This window comes from Lissotriton helveticus, chromosome 8, assembly GCF_964261635.1.
Source record: "Lissotriton helveticus chromosome 8, aLisHel1.1, whole genome shotgun sequence".
Classification (NCBI taxonomy): Eukaryota; Metazoa; Chordata; class Amphibia; order Caudata; family Salamandridae; genus Lissotriton; species Lissotriton helveticus.
In genome coordinates, this window is record NC_136069.1 from 912558183 (window position 1) to 912572005 (window position 13823).

The 13823-nt window shown below is 48.1% G+C and overlaps 1 protein-coding gene across 1 annotated transcript in view; it reads left to right on the forward strand.

Annotated features, from left to right (window-relative positions):
- Nucleotides 1-13823, forward strand: part of DCBLD2 (discoidin, CUB and LCCL domain containing 2) — a 526471-nt gene that overhangs the window by 394567 nt on the left and 118081 nt on the right. The gene's annotated exons all lie outside the window — the stretch shown is intronic.

Consider the following 13823-nt stretch of genomic DNA (forward strand, 5'->3'; position numbering starts at 1 on the left):
ATGCGCTTGAGCGCTTTAAGGACTCCAGGGCTACGGCCAAGTCATTGGGCCTCTCTGCCCCGCGCCAGCAATCGGCTGCCTTTCACTCCTTTCGTGGCCACGGAAGGGGTGTACCCACATGTGCTGCCAGCCACGCCCCGCAGGGTAATACCCAACGCTGTGGCGGCTTTGGAAACCGCCGTGGCGGCGGTCGGGGACAACGGCGAGGTCAGTCCACACCTTTCCCCGCAGCATCCGCCTCAAAACCCTCCTAGTCCGTGCTTTCAGGCCCATGTGACGCCAGTGGGGGGCAGGGTTCGCCATCACCTCCTCCACTGGCGCACTGTCACGTCGAACAGGTGGGTGCTGCAAATCGTCCGAAGGGGCTACTCCCTCCCCTTCGAGGCGACTCCTCCAGCCATGCCACCGCAGTACCACCGAGTATCGGGGGATCATTTGCGGCTTCTGCAGGAGGAAGTTACGGCCCTCTTGGCCAAGGGGGCCATCGAGCGCGTTCCTGGGCCAGAAGTAGGGTGTGGTTGCTACTCCCACTACTTTCTGGTACCCAAGAAGGGCAAAGGGGGCCTACGCCCTATCTTGGACCTAAGGAACGTCAACGGCTTCCTCCGGAAGGAGAAGTTCAAAATACTGACACTGGCTCAGGTCTTAGCTGCCCTGGACCCAGGAGACTGGATGGTAGCGTTGGACTTGCAGGACGCTTATTTCCACATCCCCGTCCTGCCGGCCCACCGGCGCTACCTGCGGTTCACGGTTGGCCACAAGCACTTTCGGCCTTACCAGCGCCTCACGGGTGTTCACAAAGGTGATGGCGGTGGTCGCAGCTCATCTGCGCAGGTTAGGGGTTTCAGTCTTCCCCTTCCTCGATGACTGGTTGTTGAAGGCGGGCTTGCCCCAAATAGTAGTCAGCCACCTCCAGACAACGGCGGACCTCCTGCACCAGCTGGGGTTCTCCCTCAATGTGCCGAAGTCACATCTGTGCCCCTCTCAGAAGCTCCTCTTCATCGGAGCGGTTCTGGACTCAGCGCAGTTTCGGGTTTATCCTCCGGAACAGCGGGTCCGGGATATTCAGGCTCTGATTCCACTCTTTCAGCCTTTATCCCGGGTCTCGTTCATGTTGACGCTGCGGCTTCTGGGGCTGATGGCCTCCTGCATCCTACTGGTGCATCACGCCAGGTGGCGGATGCGGGCTCTGCAGTGGCACCTGAAGTTTCAGTGGGCCCAGCATCAGGGCAACCTGTCCGACCACGTCCTGATCTCGGAGGGCACTGCGAGACAACTGCAGTGGTGGCTCACGGACCGCGATTGGGTCAGCGGCAGATCCCTCTCCCTTCCCCAACCGGAGCACGTAGTCGTGACGGATGCATCCTTCCAGGGCTGGGGAGGCCACATGGGAGAGGCGGAGATCAGAGGCCTCTGGTCTCCGGCGGAGGCCCGGCTCCACATCAATCAACCTTTTGGAGTTGCGGGCGATTCGTCTAGCACTGAAAGCATTCCTCCCCTCTGTCCGGGGGAGTGTAGTGCAGGTGTTCACGGACAACACCACCGCCATGTGGTACTGCAACAAACAGGGCGGGGTGGGGTCGTGGACCCTTTGCCAGGAGGCTCTGCGCCTCTGGCAATGGCTGGACCGCCAGGGCGTGACCCTGGTGGCTCAACACCTGGCAGGTTCTCTGAACGCCAGGGCGGACGAGCTCAGCCGTCGGTGCATGATGGATCACGAATGGCGTCTGAACTTGGGCAGAGCAATGGGGAGAGCCTTGGTTAGATCTATTCGCCACCGAAGAGAACGCGCAATGTCATCAGTTCTGCGCGTTGGAATTTCCAAGGCGGCACTCGCTCGGAGACGCTTTTCGTCGCGAGTGGAGTTGCAGTCTATTGTACGCCTTTCCGCCTATACCACTTCTGCCCAGAGTGCTGAAGAAGATCAAGCGCGACCGGGCACAAGTCATCCTTGTGGCTCCGGACTGGGCACGAAGGTACTGGTATCCAGAGCTACTCAGTATGTCAGTCGATCCCCCAGTTCGTCTGCCTCTTCAGGAGGACCTTCTGTCGCAGCAGCAGGGGACGGTCCTCCACCCAAACCTGTCCAGTCTCCACTTCCATGCTTGGAGATTCAGCAGCGACAGTTGAGGCCATTTGAATTGCCTGCTGAACTCTGTAACGTCATTCTGGCAGCCAGGCGCCCCTCCACAAAGTCGGTATACGCCTGCAGGTGGAACAGATTTGTGGCATGGTGCACAGCAAAGGCTGTGGATCCTCTTGCTGCCCCTCTCTCTGAGGTTCTTCTCTTCCTTCTTTATCTTGTCCGGCGGGGCTCTGCTCTGGGCACTATCCAGGGCTACCTTTCTGCCCTTTCAGCCTTTCTAAGGCTGCCTGATCAACCTTCTTTGTTCAAGTCCCCTATTGTAAATCGCTTTCTTAAGGGCATCACACACACGTTTCCTCCTGTTCCGTTTGTGATGCCTCAGTGGGACTTGAACCTTGTTCTTACGTTTCTGATGTGCGCTCCCTTTGAGCCAATTCACAACTGTCCTCTCCGCCTTCTTACTTTGAAGACTGCTTTCCTGGTTGCCATCACTTCTGCCAGGAGAGTGAGTGAGCTCCAGGCCCTTTCTTGTACTCCTCCTTTCCTTTCTGTCCATCCGGACAAGGTTGTGTTGCGTACTAAGCCATCTTTCCTGCCCAAGGTTGTCACGGCCTTCCACATCGGGCAGTCTATCACCTTGCCAACCTTCTTTCCGTCACCGCATCCCTCTAAAGAGGAAGAGCGGCTCCACCGTCTGGACCCAAAACGTGCGCTCTCGTTCTATTTGGATCGCACACGCCAGTTCCGGGTGGATGACCAACTCTTTGTTGGTTACGTGGGCGCTAAGAAGGGGAAAGCGGTGCACAAGAGGACTATCTCCCGGTGGATCATCTTGTGTATCCAAGCATGTTACTCCTTGGCTAAAAAGGAGCCCCCTGTTGGATTGCGGGCTCATTCCACCCCTAGCCACGGCGACTACAACTGCCCTGTGCCGGGGAGTGCCCTTACAAGACATCTGTCAGGCAGCTACGTGGACCTCGCTGCACACGTTTGCAAGACACTACTGCCTAGACAGCCAAGTCCGGCGGGATGGCTTCTTTGGCCGTTCTGTCCTCCAGGACTTTCTGGTGTGATTATTGGTTCGCAGACCCACCACCGGGGTTGGTATTGCTGGGGTATGTATTCTAAGGTAAGGAATCTATCTCTAACGTGTCTCTTTCAAAGGTACAAGTTACTACTTAAGAGACATTAGTTAGTGATAGATTCCTTACCGTTCTGCGAACCGATATCTAGGGTTAGGGTTATCCCCTCTCAGGGCCCTAGTTTCAATGGCACCAGTGTTGGTTTTTAACATGGTCAGCGCTTCTGGCGCGGAAAAGCTGTGTCTAAGAACTGACGTCAGCACGCGGAGGCGGCGTCTAAGTATTCCGACGACGCCATCACGGCGCCGACGACGGATGCGGAGCCGCAGACGATGCCTACGGACGCTACGCGAAAAAAATTCCGGATCCAGTCTGACGCCTGGGGATATTCTAAGGTAAGGAATCTATCACTAACTAATGTCTCTTACAGATATATCGTTACATAAGTAGTAACTTGTGCATCAAGGAAGGGCATTGACTGCAGTTAAAGTAATATTTGTGTCCATAGGTTAATGCTGTTCTAACTTGTAATCTTGGTTCATTAATATAAAGCCTTAATTATTAGGGTAAGCGCTTTAAGGAAATGTAAGTTCGAACTGGTAGTGGTTCCAGTATAAAAATGCTTCCACACGTATAATGTTCCCCGAATGCTCTCTGATTAGAAGATATTTGTAGAAACTTGAAAGCCAGATCGATAATTCTATGCTTACAAAATAAAAAATATTCTCAAAAAATGCAATAAGGAAAAAGAAACGTTTTGATAAACTACTGTAAAATTGTAGGTACTAAGTCTGTGATGCATTGTTTAGTAAAATGTGTTAATGCGTGCTAAAATTTCCCAAAATATATTTATAGTGGAAAATTGCGATTCTCCTATTAACATGACCAGAGAATCTGGATTTCATTAAAGACACGGAGGCTGACATTATGCATTTATCCTTTAATAGCAACTCACACAGCCGCACTACATCACAAAGGATAAAGTTCTAGAGTCATAACAAAGGATGTATCTAGGAGATGATCTGCCTCTTTTAAAAGAATCGCAGCAGGAAGAACTTCAAAAGGAACTGAGAGATCCGGTAACGGGAAACAACTTCGTGAGATGAAACATCAAGGAAGGAACTTCAGCAAGTCAAAGGCCAGCCGGTTAAACGGAGTTGCCTGAAAGAAAGAAATGAGTAAGAACCAAGAGCCTGAAGAGTAAATTCAGCACATGGTCATAACAAAGATTAAAACCATTTGAAGCAATTCATAAAATCATGCACAAATACAATACATCAAAGATGTAGATGTAATAAGTTGACACCCCTCAAGTTGTGAAAGGGAGGAGGGAGGGATAATGTCAGCCTCCGTGTCTTTAATGAAATCCAGATTCTCTGGTCATGTTAATAGGAGAATCGCAATTTCATTACAAGACCGGAGGCTACATTATGCATGTTCGTAGCCCCGAAGGACCACCTCAGACATATGCTCGATAGGCTTACAGTAATGACGAGCAAAGGTATTAGCATTTGACCAGTCGGCAGCTTTCAGAATATCATCCAACTTACCACCTGACCAGAAGGACTTACTGGCCATAGCTCCTCTGACAGAATGAGCTTGGAACTTAGAGAGGTCAAGACCAGCGAGCTTCATGGTAGACTTAACCCATCTAGCAATGGAGGTGGAAGAGACAGGTTTGAAAGGTTTCACAAAGGAAACTAAGAGTTGATTTGCGCCATTGGGGCGCAGGAGAGACATCCTAGCGTCATATTCTTTCATGCAAGCAACCACACAAAGTTTAGGTAAGGTGTCAAAACGAGGATAGAAGATAAAATCTGACATCGTTTTGGTTCTTCTAAGTAATTCGAACTTGACACCAAACATATCATAACATCTATTAGAAATGTCTAAACTTCTGATGTCAGAAACCCTCCTACAGGAAATTAAGCACAAGAGTGTAGCAAGCTTAAAGGAGAGAAACTTTCTATTAAGGGAAGAGTTATCTGGCCAGGAACAAAAAAGGTCTAAAATGCACTTGACATCCCAAAGGGTCTGGTATTTAGGCCTAGGGGGTCTCCTTAGTCTTATACTCTTGAGGACCCTACAAATGATAGGATTTTTACCTACCGATTTACCGTTGATAGGAGCGTGACCAGCGGAGATTGCGGATCTGAAGCAGTTAATAGAGCGATAGGAAAGGCCTCTGTCAAATTGTTCGACCAGAAAATTAACGATATTCACGACAGGAGTCTCCACGGGATCCAGACTCCTTTCCAGGCACCAATGAAACCATTTCTTCCAAATGCTGTTGTATCTAAGGTGTGTCCCAGGTGCCCAAGATTCTCCGAGGAGAGAGAGAGCTGTCGACGAAAGTCCAGACAGCTCGTTAGATTGCCTGACACTTTCCAGGCAAGAAGGTTCAAATTCCCCTCGAGAATAAGACGGTGATCTTCCCCGTCTGCGTTTGAGACCAGGCCTGGAGAGGCTGGGATGAGAAAGGGAATGTCGCATGCTAGTTCCAGGGCTGTCGGGAACCAGGCTTGGGACGGCCAAAAGGGGGTTATCAGGATTAGGGAGCATTGCTCCGATCTGACCTTCTGAAGGACCCTCTGAATCATGGCGAAAGGAGGAAAGGCATAACCCAGGAAGTGGGACCAGGGTTGGAGAAACGCGTTCACAGCAAGAGCGCCCGGGTCTGGCATCCAACTGAAGTAGTTGGGAAGTTGGAAGGTGAGCCTGCTGGCGAATAGATCCACGTCTATGGGACCCCAAAAGAGGGAGAGGGAATTGAAGACGTTCACGTCGAGTTTCCAGTCCGAGAAGTCTATAAGGAATCTCGAATTCCAGTCTGCTGAAATGTTCGATTTCCCGGGGAGATATTCCGCCCTGAGGGAGATTTTGTGTTCCAGACAGAACATCCAAAGTCTCCTGGCAAGGTTGGAGAGATCCGCAGATCTCGTCCCTCCAAGGCGATTGATATAGGCCACAGCGGAGACGTTGTCCATTTTCAGAACAACGGACCTCCCTTGGATGGAGTGTTTGAAGCTCATAAGAGCGTATAAACCAGCCATCAACTCCAGAAAATTTATGTGTTGGGAGGATTCCGATAGGGTCCAAACCCCACCGGTGTCCTGGTCTCCAAAGCGAGCACCCCAGCCATGAAGACTGGCGTCTGATTCTAGGACAAAATCCGGGGATGAGCCAAAGATGGCTTTGCCGTTCCAGGCATCTAAGTTCTCTAGCCACCAAAAAAGCTCTGTTCTCGCATCCGGATCTAGAGAGACAAGGTCCCCATACCACAGACCTGAATTGAGGGCTTTCCTTTTTATTCTCTGAAGTGCGCGGTAGTTCAGAGGGCCGGGAAAAATGGCCTGGATGGACGAGGAGAGGAGCCCAAGAAGTCTGGCTAGTTCGCGGAGAGTTAAAGACTCTTGTTTCAGAACAGATCTGATCTCCTTCCGGATCTTGGCAATCTTCTTGGCCGGAAGAAGGAGGAGACATTTCGTGGTGTCTAGAGTGAAGCCGAGGAATTCTATAGTCCTGCAGGGAGAGAGCATGGACTTGTCTCTGTTGATGATGAACCCAAGGCTCTCTATCAGGTTCATGGAGGTTTCTAGGTCTCTTAGGAGATCTGAACGGGATTGGGACATGATAAGAATATCGTCCAAGTAAATGATGAGGCGGATACCCCTCTCTCTTAGAATTGTAACGACACACTTCATGATCTTGGTAAAGCACCAAGGGGCAGAGGAGAGGCCGAAGGGAAGAGCTTGGAATTGGTAGAGATGTTCCTTCCAAGCAAATTGAAGGAAGGGTTGATGTTCCTTGTACATAGGAATCGTGAAGTAAGCGTCCTTCAGGTCTAACTTGGCCATCCAGTCCCCTTCCAGAAGGAGATCCCTCAGGAGGTGGATACCCTCCATTTTGAAATGGCGATAAACTAGGAATTTGTTGACTTCTCGAAGGTTTATTACGGGTCTCCAACCCTTGTCCTTTTTTTGAACGAGAAACAGAGTGCTTATGAACCTTGCATCGGACCAAGGAACCTCCACTATTGCGTCTTTTTTGAGCATGGAAGCGATTTCTTCCTCCACGATCTTTTCTTGATCTTCTGAGAGGACAAAGGGGTGGGGTAGGTGTGACTGGAGGGGAATCTGTAAGAAGTCTATCTTGAAGCCCCTGACGGTTTCTAAAACCCATGGGTCTTGGGTAATTGAATCCCAAACATGATAAAACTGTTTTAGCCTGCCCCCTACTATGGGGATAGAAGAAGGAGGAGTAGTACTTACTTGTAGAGTTGGAGGTGTTGGGAGCGCCTCGGCCTCTTGAGCCACGGTTTCTCGGGCCTCTTCCTCTTTGGGGGAAGAAGGGTTGTCTAGGGGGGTAGAAGCCCCTTCCTGTTCCTCTGAAGGATGAGTAGGGTCGTTGGTTGCCTCGGCCGGAAGAGCGACCCCTTCTGCCGGCCTGGCCAAAAAGGTTGGTGTTGAAGACCCGTCTCAGGTTGTTCTGGGCTCTATCAAGGGCAGTAAAGGTGTTTACATATTTGCCAATTTCTTTGATTATGTCCTCTCCGAAAAGGAGGCCTTTGGGGTTCTGGGAGGGTTCTTTCTCCGCCATGTCACCTAATTTGGGGTTGATTTTGTTCAGGATAGATCTCCTCCTCTCAATGTTCAAACCAGAGTTGGCGTTGCCAAGGAGGACGATAGCCCTTTGGCTCCAGCCTCGAACGAGGTCGACGTTCAAGGGGGTAGAGGAGAGGTGGGACTGCTCCGCCATATCTAGGATTCTAACCAAGGGTCCCAGGACGTCCAGGAGTCGGTCTTGGCAGCCCTTGAGGGCCCTCTCCAAGCCTTTTCTGGGGTCACGTCCTAATTTAAATAGGAATTTAATGAGGCTAGGGTCTAGGTTTGGAGTTTGGCAGACTGTCATCAATGGTAGGTCTGGGGGATTCAGACCTCATTGTGTTTCTGGTGTTTCTATCCAGAAGGTTTCTCAACCAGCGTGCCACAAATTTGGAAACATGATCCTGCGGGAACCATTTAGAGCTGTTGGGGTGAGAAATGTTTAGGGGGGAAAACATTTCCTCCCCAATAGGGTTTAGAATAATATTCTTTGGAGTAGGTTCCGGATCGAAATGGGAGTTGAGATCATGTTGGACCTCATCCAGGTCAAAGACGAACTCGTCTGAGGGGTCTTTGGAGGAGTTGTCATCCAAGGAGGAGGGAGAGGAGTCAAGACCAACATTTGTATTTGTTTGAATAGCACTATTCCAAAGTGTGCCGCGAGGGACACCGTACACATTTGTGCCGCCATGGGCACCGGTCAAAGGAGTGTCCCGAGGGACATCAGGTTCAAGTGGGGCGCGGTGGCCTCCCATCCAAAGTGAGGTGCTAGGACCTCCTATGTTTTGAAAGGCGCTAGGGCCTGTAGTGCTTTCGCAATGTTTGGTCTTTTTGGGTCTCTTACCGTGTAAGGGGAGATCCTGGGGGTCACCTGGTCTTTTAGAGAGCATGACATCTCTGAGGGAGGACATCATGCAAGACTTAATTTCTTGTTGCAGAAATTTTTTAAGCGAATCGTCAAAGGGGGCAGGTGAGCTAGCAGTGGCATCATCAGAATCCACGTCAGACATGGTGTGGTGAAGAAAGATTATTAACAGGTAAGGTAATAATTAGATCCCCCTATTACTCCTCTCCTTTTTTTTTTTTCTTTTTTTTTTAATTGGTATTCTTTTTTTTTTTTTTTTTTTTGCAGGTGAAGCCTCAGGCTATTCCCCCTTTTTTTTTTTTTTTGGTAATTAAAAGGTAATTAAGGTAATTATTTATAGGTGAAGGGGTATAATTATGGTGAACAGCATAATAAAAAAGTGAAATAATGGGGAAGTTAAAGTTTAAGGCTACAGCAGAGTATTGAAAAGGCAGGGAAGTATTGGTGAAATGAAGGGACGCTTAAAAGCGTGTTTAGATATAGTCCTAGATGAGTCAGGGAGACGAGCGCAGTGGTCGTAGGTCCCCGGCGGCTGAAGCAGAGCAACTGACAAGCTAAATCAGTCGCGCTCGAGCTCAGCCGCCGGGGGAAAGGAAAGTGGCTTGGCAGGGAAGGCACGCAACGCGGGTGTCGCGAGCGTGCTTTCCTCTAATCCAAAAGTCAGGAAATGGATCTAAATCTCAGGCGCGCCTCTGCCGCATGAAGCGGAGATCCGACGCGCGTTTAAGGCGGCGGAAAGAGGGAAGGACGGTCAGAAAGACGGTATGAGAGGAAGCGCGGTCGCGCGTTTTATAGGGGAGAAGGGAGGTGGACAACCATAAATTGGAAGTCCATTAGTAGGGAGGGTGGGATGGGAGGGGGGAAGCCTGCGCCACCCACCACCATCAAGATCTGTGCTGAGACACAGAGTTAAAGGAAGAGCATGGCGAGGTTGCCAGAAAACGCTGAAAAACAGGCTTAAAACACTGAAAATAGGTCCAAATAGGCATAAAGGTACCTAGGTTATACAATACAATGAAAATAAAGCGATATAGAGATAAAGAGTAAAGCAAAATACAAGTCTAGGCTTAAAGACAAGGAGCAAGTAATAGTAGTGACTTATCTGCTGGCGAGCCGCTTTTAAAAGAGGCAGATCATCTCCTAGATACATCCTTTGTTATGACTCTAGAACTTTATCCTTTGTGATGTAGTGCGGCTGTGTGAGTTGCTATTAAAGGATAAATGCATAATGTAGCCTCCGGTCTTGTAATGAAATCAGTGTAGCCGGTTTTAACAAGGTTATGGGAAACATGAAAACAAACAAGAGTTGGCAAAGCCAGTAGGTCTGACATAGGTGGTCAGCCTTTTGGTTCTGGCAGTGCGTGTCTTGTTTTGACATGGCTTTTGCAAAACTTTATCAATGTGGGAGCTGCTGGACCCTCACCATTATAACAAACATCCAAAAAGCTGGCACTGAATAAAAACAAATGGTTGTGGTTAACACCAGACTTTGGGCCATATGTACAGATGTTAGGGATAGCGTTTTCCTAATTGCAATTGTCTGTGAATCGGTATTTGGAAATTGCTACCCCTAATGTATGAAACTCCTTTAGTTTCATGTAGAGATTTCTTGTGGGTCGCAAAGCGACCTACCCAGGGGTTTGGAATTTAATAAAATATCTACTTGTCCATGGGACAGGTTGGGGGGATTTTAACAAGGGGCAGTGGAGACTGCCCACGTTATAAGGGGGTAGCTCTAACTGGTAAGGCAGGTGCAGTGGAACTGAGACCCAGGAGTGTGAAGGGCCCACTACATCACAATTGTGGCTGTCTTGCAATACAATCGAGGCAGGGGAGAGCATTCATTCTGAGGGCTTCCATGCTGCAAAGAGGGGGGCAATGCATGGGAGCTAATGGTTTCACAAAGGGACAGATAGTCTGTTTTAAGATGGGAATGTTGTCCAGGCATGGTGCGAGAGGAGTGAAATAGGAAGAGGGGATATCCTGCTGCTCAGGGCCCCAGCTATCATTAGTAGAGAAGGGGCAGTTGCATTTCAGCCCAGCAGTGCGAAGGGCTCTCAATAGCCCATTTAATAGAGTAGTGTGTTTTTTAATCTATTTCAGCTTTTTTTTAATATCTGTTCTTTTAAACGTCTCTCATTTAGTGTGGATTATGAGTTAATGAAAAAGTACCCCTGAAATGATCTCACAAGCCTCTCCCCTAGCGCTCAGACATGTCCCTTTCACTCCCCCAGTTTTCCATATAGTTTTGAAGAAGGGGACCTACGTCAAAAAAATGTTGGTAGGGTGGCTCTGAGCAAAAAGGTTTGAAGACCTCAGCCCTATAGGGTAGTAAGGAGGCACGGGGAAAACATATTCAGGATTCTGCTGTCGAAGACATAACTGATATTAACAGAGTTAAACAATATGGTACTACACAAACAGCCTAAGCGGACTGTCTCTGAAAGGATGGCTTTCGAAGCCGAAAACATCAAACTCCAGTAAAGTAACAAGACTTGGCAAAGCCAATAGGCCTCCCCTCTGGGACCAACTGGCTTTGCCAATTCATTTTGTTGATACTGAATAGCGTTGCTAAAAAAGCAATGATTTTTAACCAGAGCGCATTGATGCAGTCACTGTACACCATGCATCAGGACGTGTGTGCACCCATGGGTGTCATTTAAAAAACAAAATTGACCAGTTTAGCATGGCGGCCACTACTTAGATCAGTGAATAAAATAAATTGTAAGTGGGTAAAAGGGCTTTTCTGTAGGGCTGGCTGCAATTTCCTGCCTGGCTCTCTAAAAAACAGGAAAATAAATGTTGGGGTGCAGAGAACAGTTTGGGGGAAAGTAGTAGGGAGGAGATGGGGCTCAGGGGGGATTGGGCAGGGAGAGAAGCACATGAGGGAGACACAAATATGGATTGTGGGACCAGGGAGACCTGGCAGGGGGAGAAGCACACTAGGGAGACAGCATCGTAGAGTCTGAGACCAAGAGAGAAGTACATGGGAGAGAGTGAGCAGCCACAAGGGTAAGAGCAGACACAGAGCTCAGGCTGCGGGCTGGTATTTGGCTGGGTATGGCGTAGAGAAACACAAGAAGTTAAGAGCTGAAAAACACATACACTCTGAGTGCTCAACCAAAAAGAAAAACGTCGTTGACAAAGTTATTAGTGGAAGGACACAGCCAGTCAAGAAGATAGTAAAGAGGTTATGCTCAAGAGGGGAACGCATAAAAGATGGACAAGAAAAGCCATTGAATGAAAAACAAAGAAAATTAGACAATAAAGCCAACCAGTGGGAAGCAATGGGTGGGATGTAAGCCTTTCTATGTTCTTACTAAGCTTACAGTATGCCTTGTAAAACCAGACAGTATATGCTGTCTGTTAGGCTCGATTTAAAGACTAAGCCCTTGACGTTGAAAACAGTGCTGGAAAGGCAGAAGAACTTAACACACAGATCAAAAAAGAAAGCTACTGATGTGGCATTAAAGCGTAAGCCTTCTGGCTCGACACCAACAAGAGTACTGAGGACCGAGACCCAGAGGAAGGCAGACAGTAAGTAGTCTGAAACACCACAACCTAGGATATACAAGTCCAAAAATAGTCAAGGTCAAAGGTGTCAAATTCGACATCATGAGACAGAAACACAGAATTGAGACTGAAATGGTAGTTATGCTTCAAAAAAGGAATTTAATGCCATAATGGCCTTGTACAATGTCCCAGTCATTATGGAACATAAAAGACAAAGGGCAAACTGAGTTTGAAGAGGAAGAAATAGGGGAGCAACTCACACTAGATATCTACGGTCAGGTAGTAGACCCTCAGATGCACATAGAGTACCACGACATGTGTAATCAGATATGGGCAGATTCACCCGAAGAAGGGATAGAAACATACCGTACTAGAGCAGCCCTACCACCTCCCTATCTGTATATCATACAATGGTAAAAAGGGCTGTGAATGGGCATCGGCACACAGGACCACTGCTAATTGTCTAATGAGGCAATGGTTACAAAACATGGGAAAGTATGGCATCTAATGGTTGTCACAAAGCAAATTTAAGGAATAGGAAATTGGAATAGGGTTGGGTATTTACTATCTGAGGCCCACCAAAGTCTAGCCCACCACTAGTGTGGAGCTTAAACACGGTTGGAACACAACTGCTAAAACTACAGAGCGGAATTAAAAAAAACGTTACACTACACACTGCCTTTTTGGTGGGAATCACATCACTGAGAAATATAAGTGAGACACAAGCACCTACCATACAAGAGCCGTACTTCCAGGTACACTAAGACAAAATAGCAATGAGAACAAACCTCAAATTGATACACAAAGTAGCATCCAACATTCGTATTAATCAGGCCATCCAGTTGCTGGAGTTTTTCCAAAATACCTGCAGAAATGAACACGCACACTAGATGTCTGGAGAGCCATCAAGTACTATTTGCAAGCTACAAAGGACATTAGGAAAATAACAGTTGTTTGTGGCACATGCACCACAATCAAAAGGGAATCCGGTGTCAGGCTTCTGTAACCTGATGGATATTCTAAGCTAGCCAAATGTGCTGCTCAATGGAAGGGACAACTCTTGCCTTTAAACCAAGAGCACACTCGACAAGCAAGAATGGGGCCTCATAAATATACGTGGGAAAATTTAACTAAAAGGTATTTGCCCAGTAGCAGTGTGGCACCCTGCACCCACCTTTACTCAACATTGTGTCGACATCCAGGCAAGGAAGGAAGCGCTGATGTAAAAATAATATTTGAATCAAATTTTAAGATCTTAATACCCTTCTCACACACCTTTGGAAGAGGGACGAACTGCTGTAGACTGGATAGAGAGAATCGTATTCTAAAGAAAGGCACCACTCCAGTTATTGAATCCTGTCTGGCGGGGATTGCGCATCCCTATGTCTTTTGGAACATTCCTCATGGAGTTAGGCGTCTATTGTTTCTACTAAGGCAAGACTTACTTCCTTTGAAATCTCTCTTATCCAGATGGTATGGTTCATCAGCCTTATGTGATCGCTGCAATATGACAAATCAGGACCTGTTCCATGTCATCTTTGTTTGCCCAGCTCTAATGTCGCAAAGGCGAAAGTGGCTAAGACCCATATGTCTCCAATTGAATATTCTGTCTGCTACTGCTTTTATTGCGGCCATGAACAACCCCCCTAATGAATTGTTTTGTTTTAAATTGT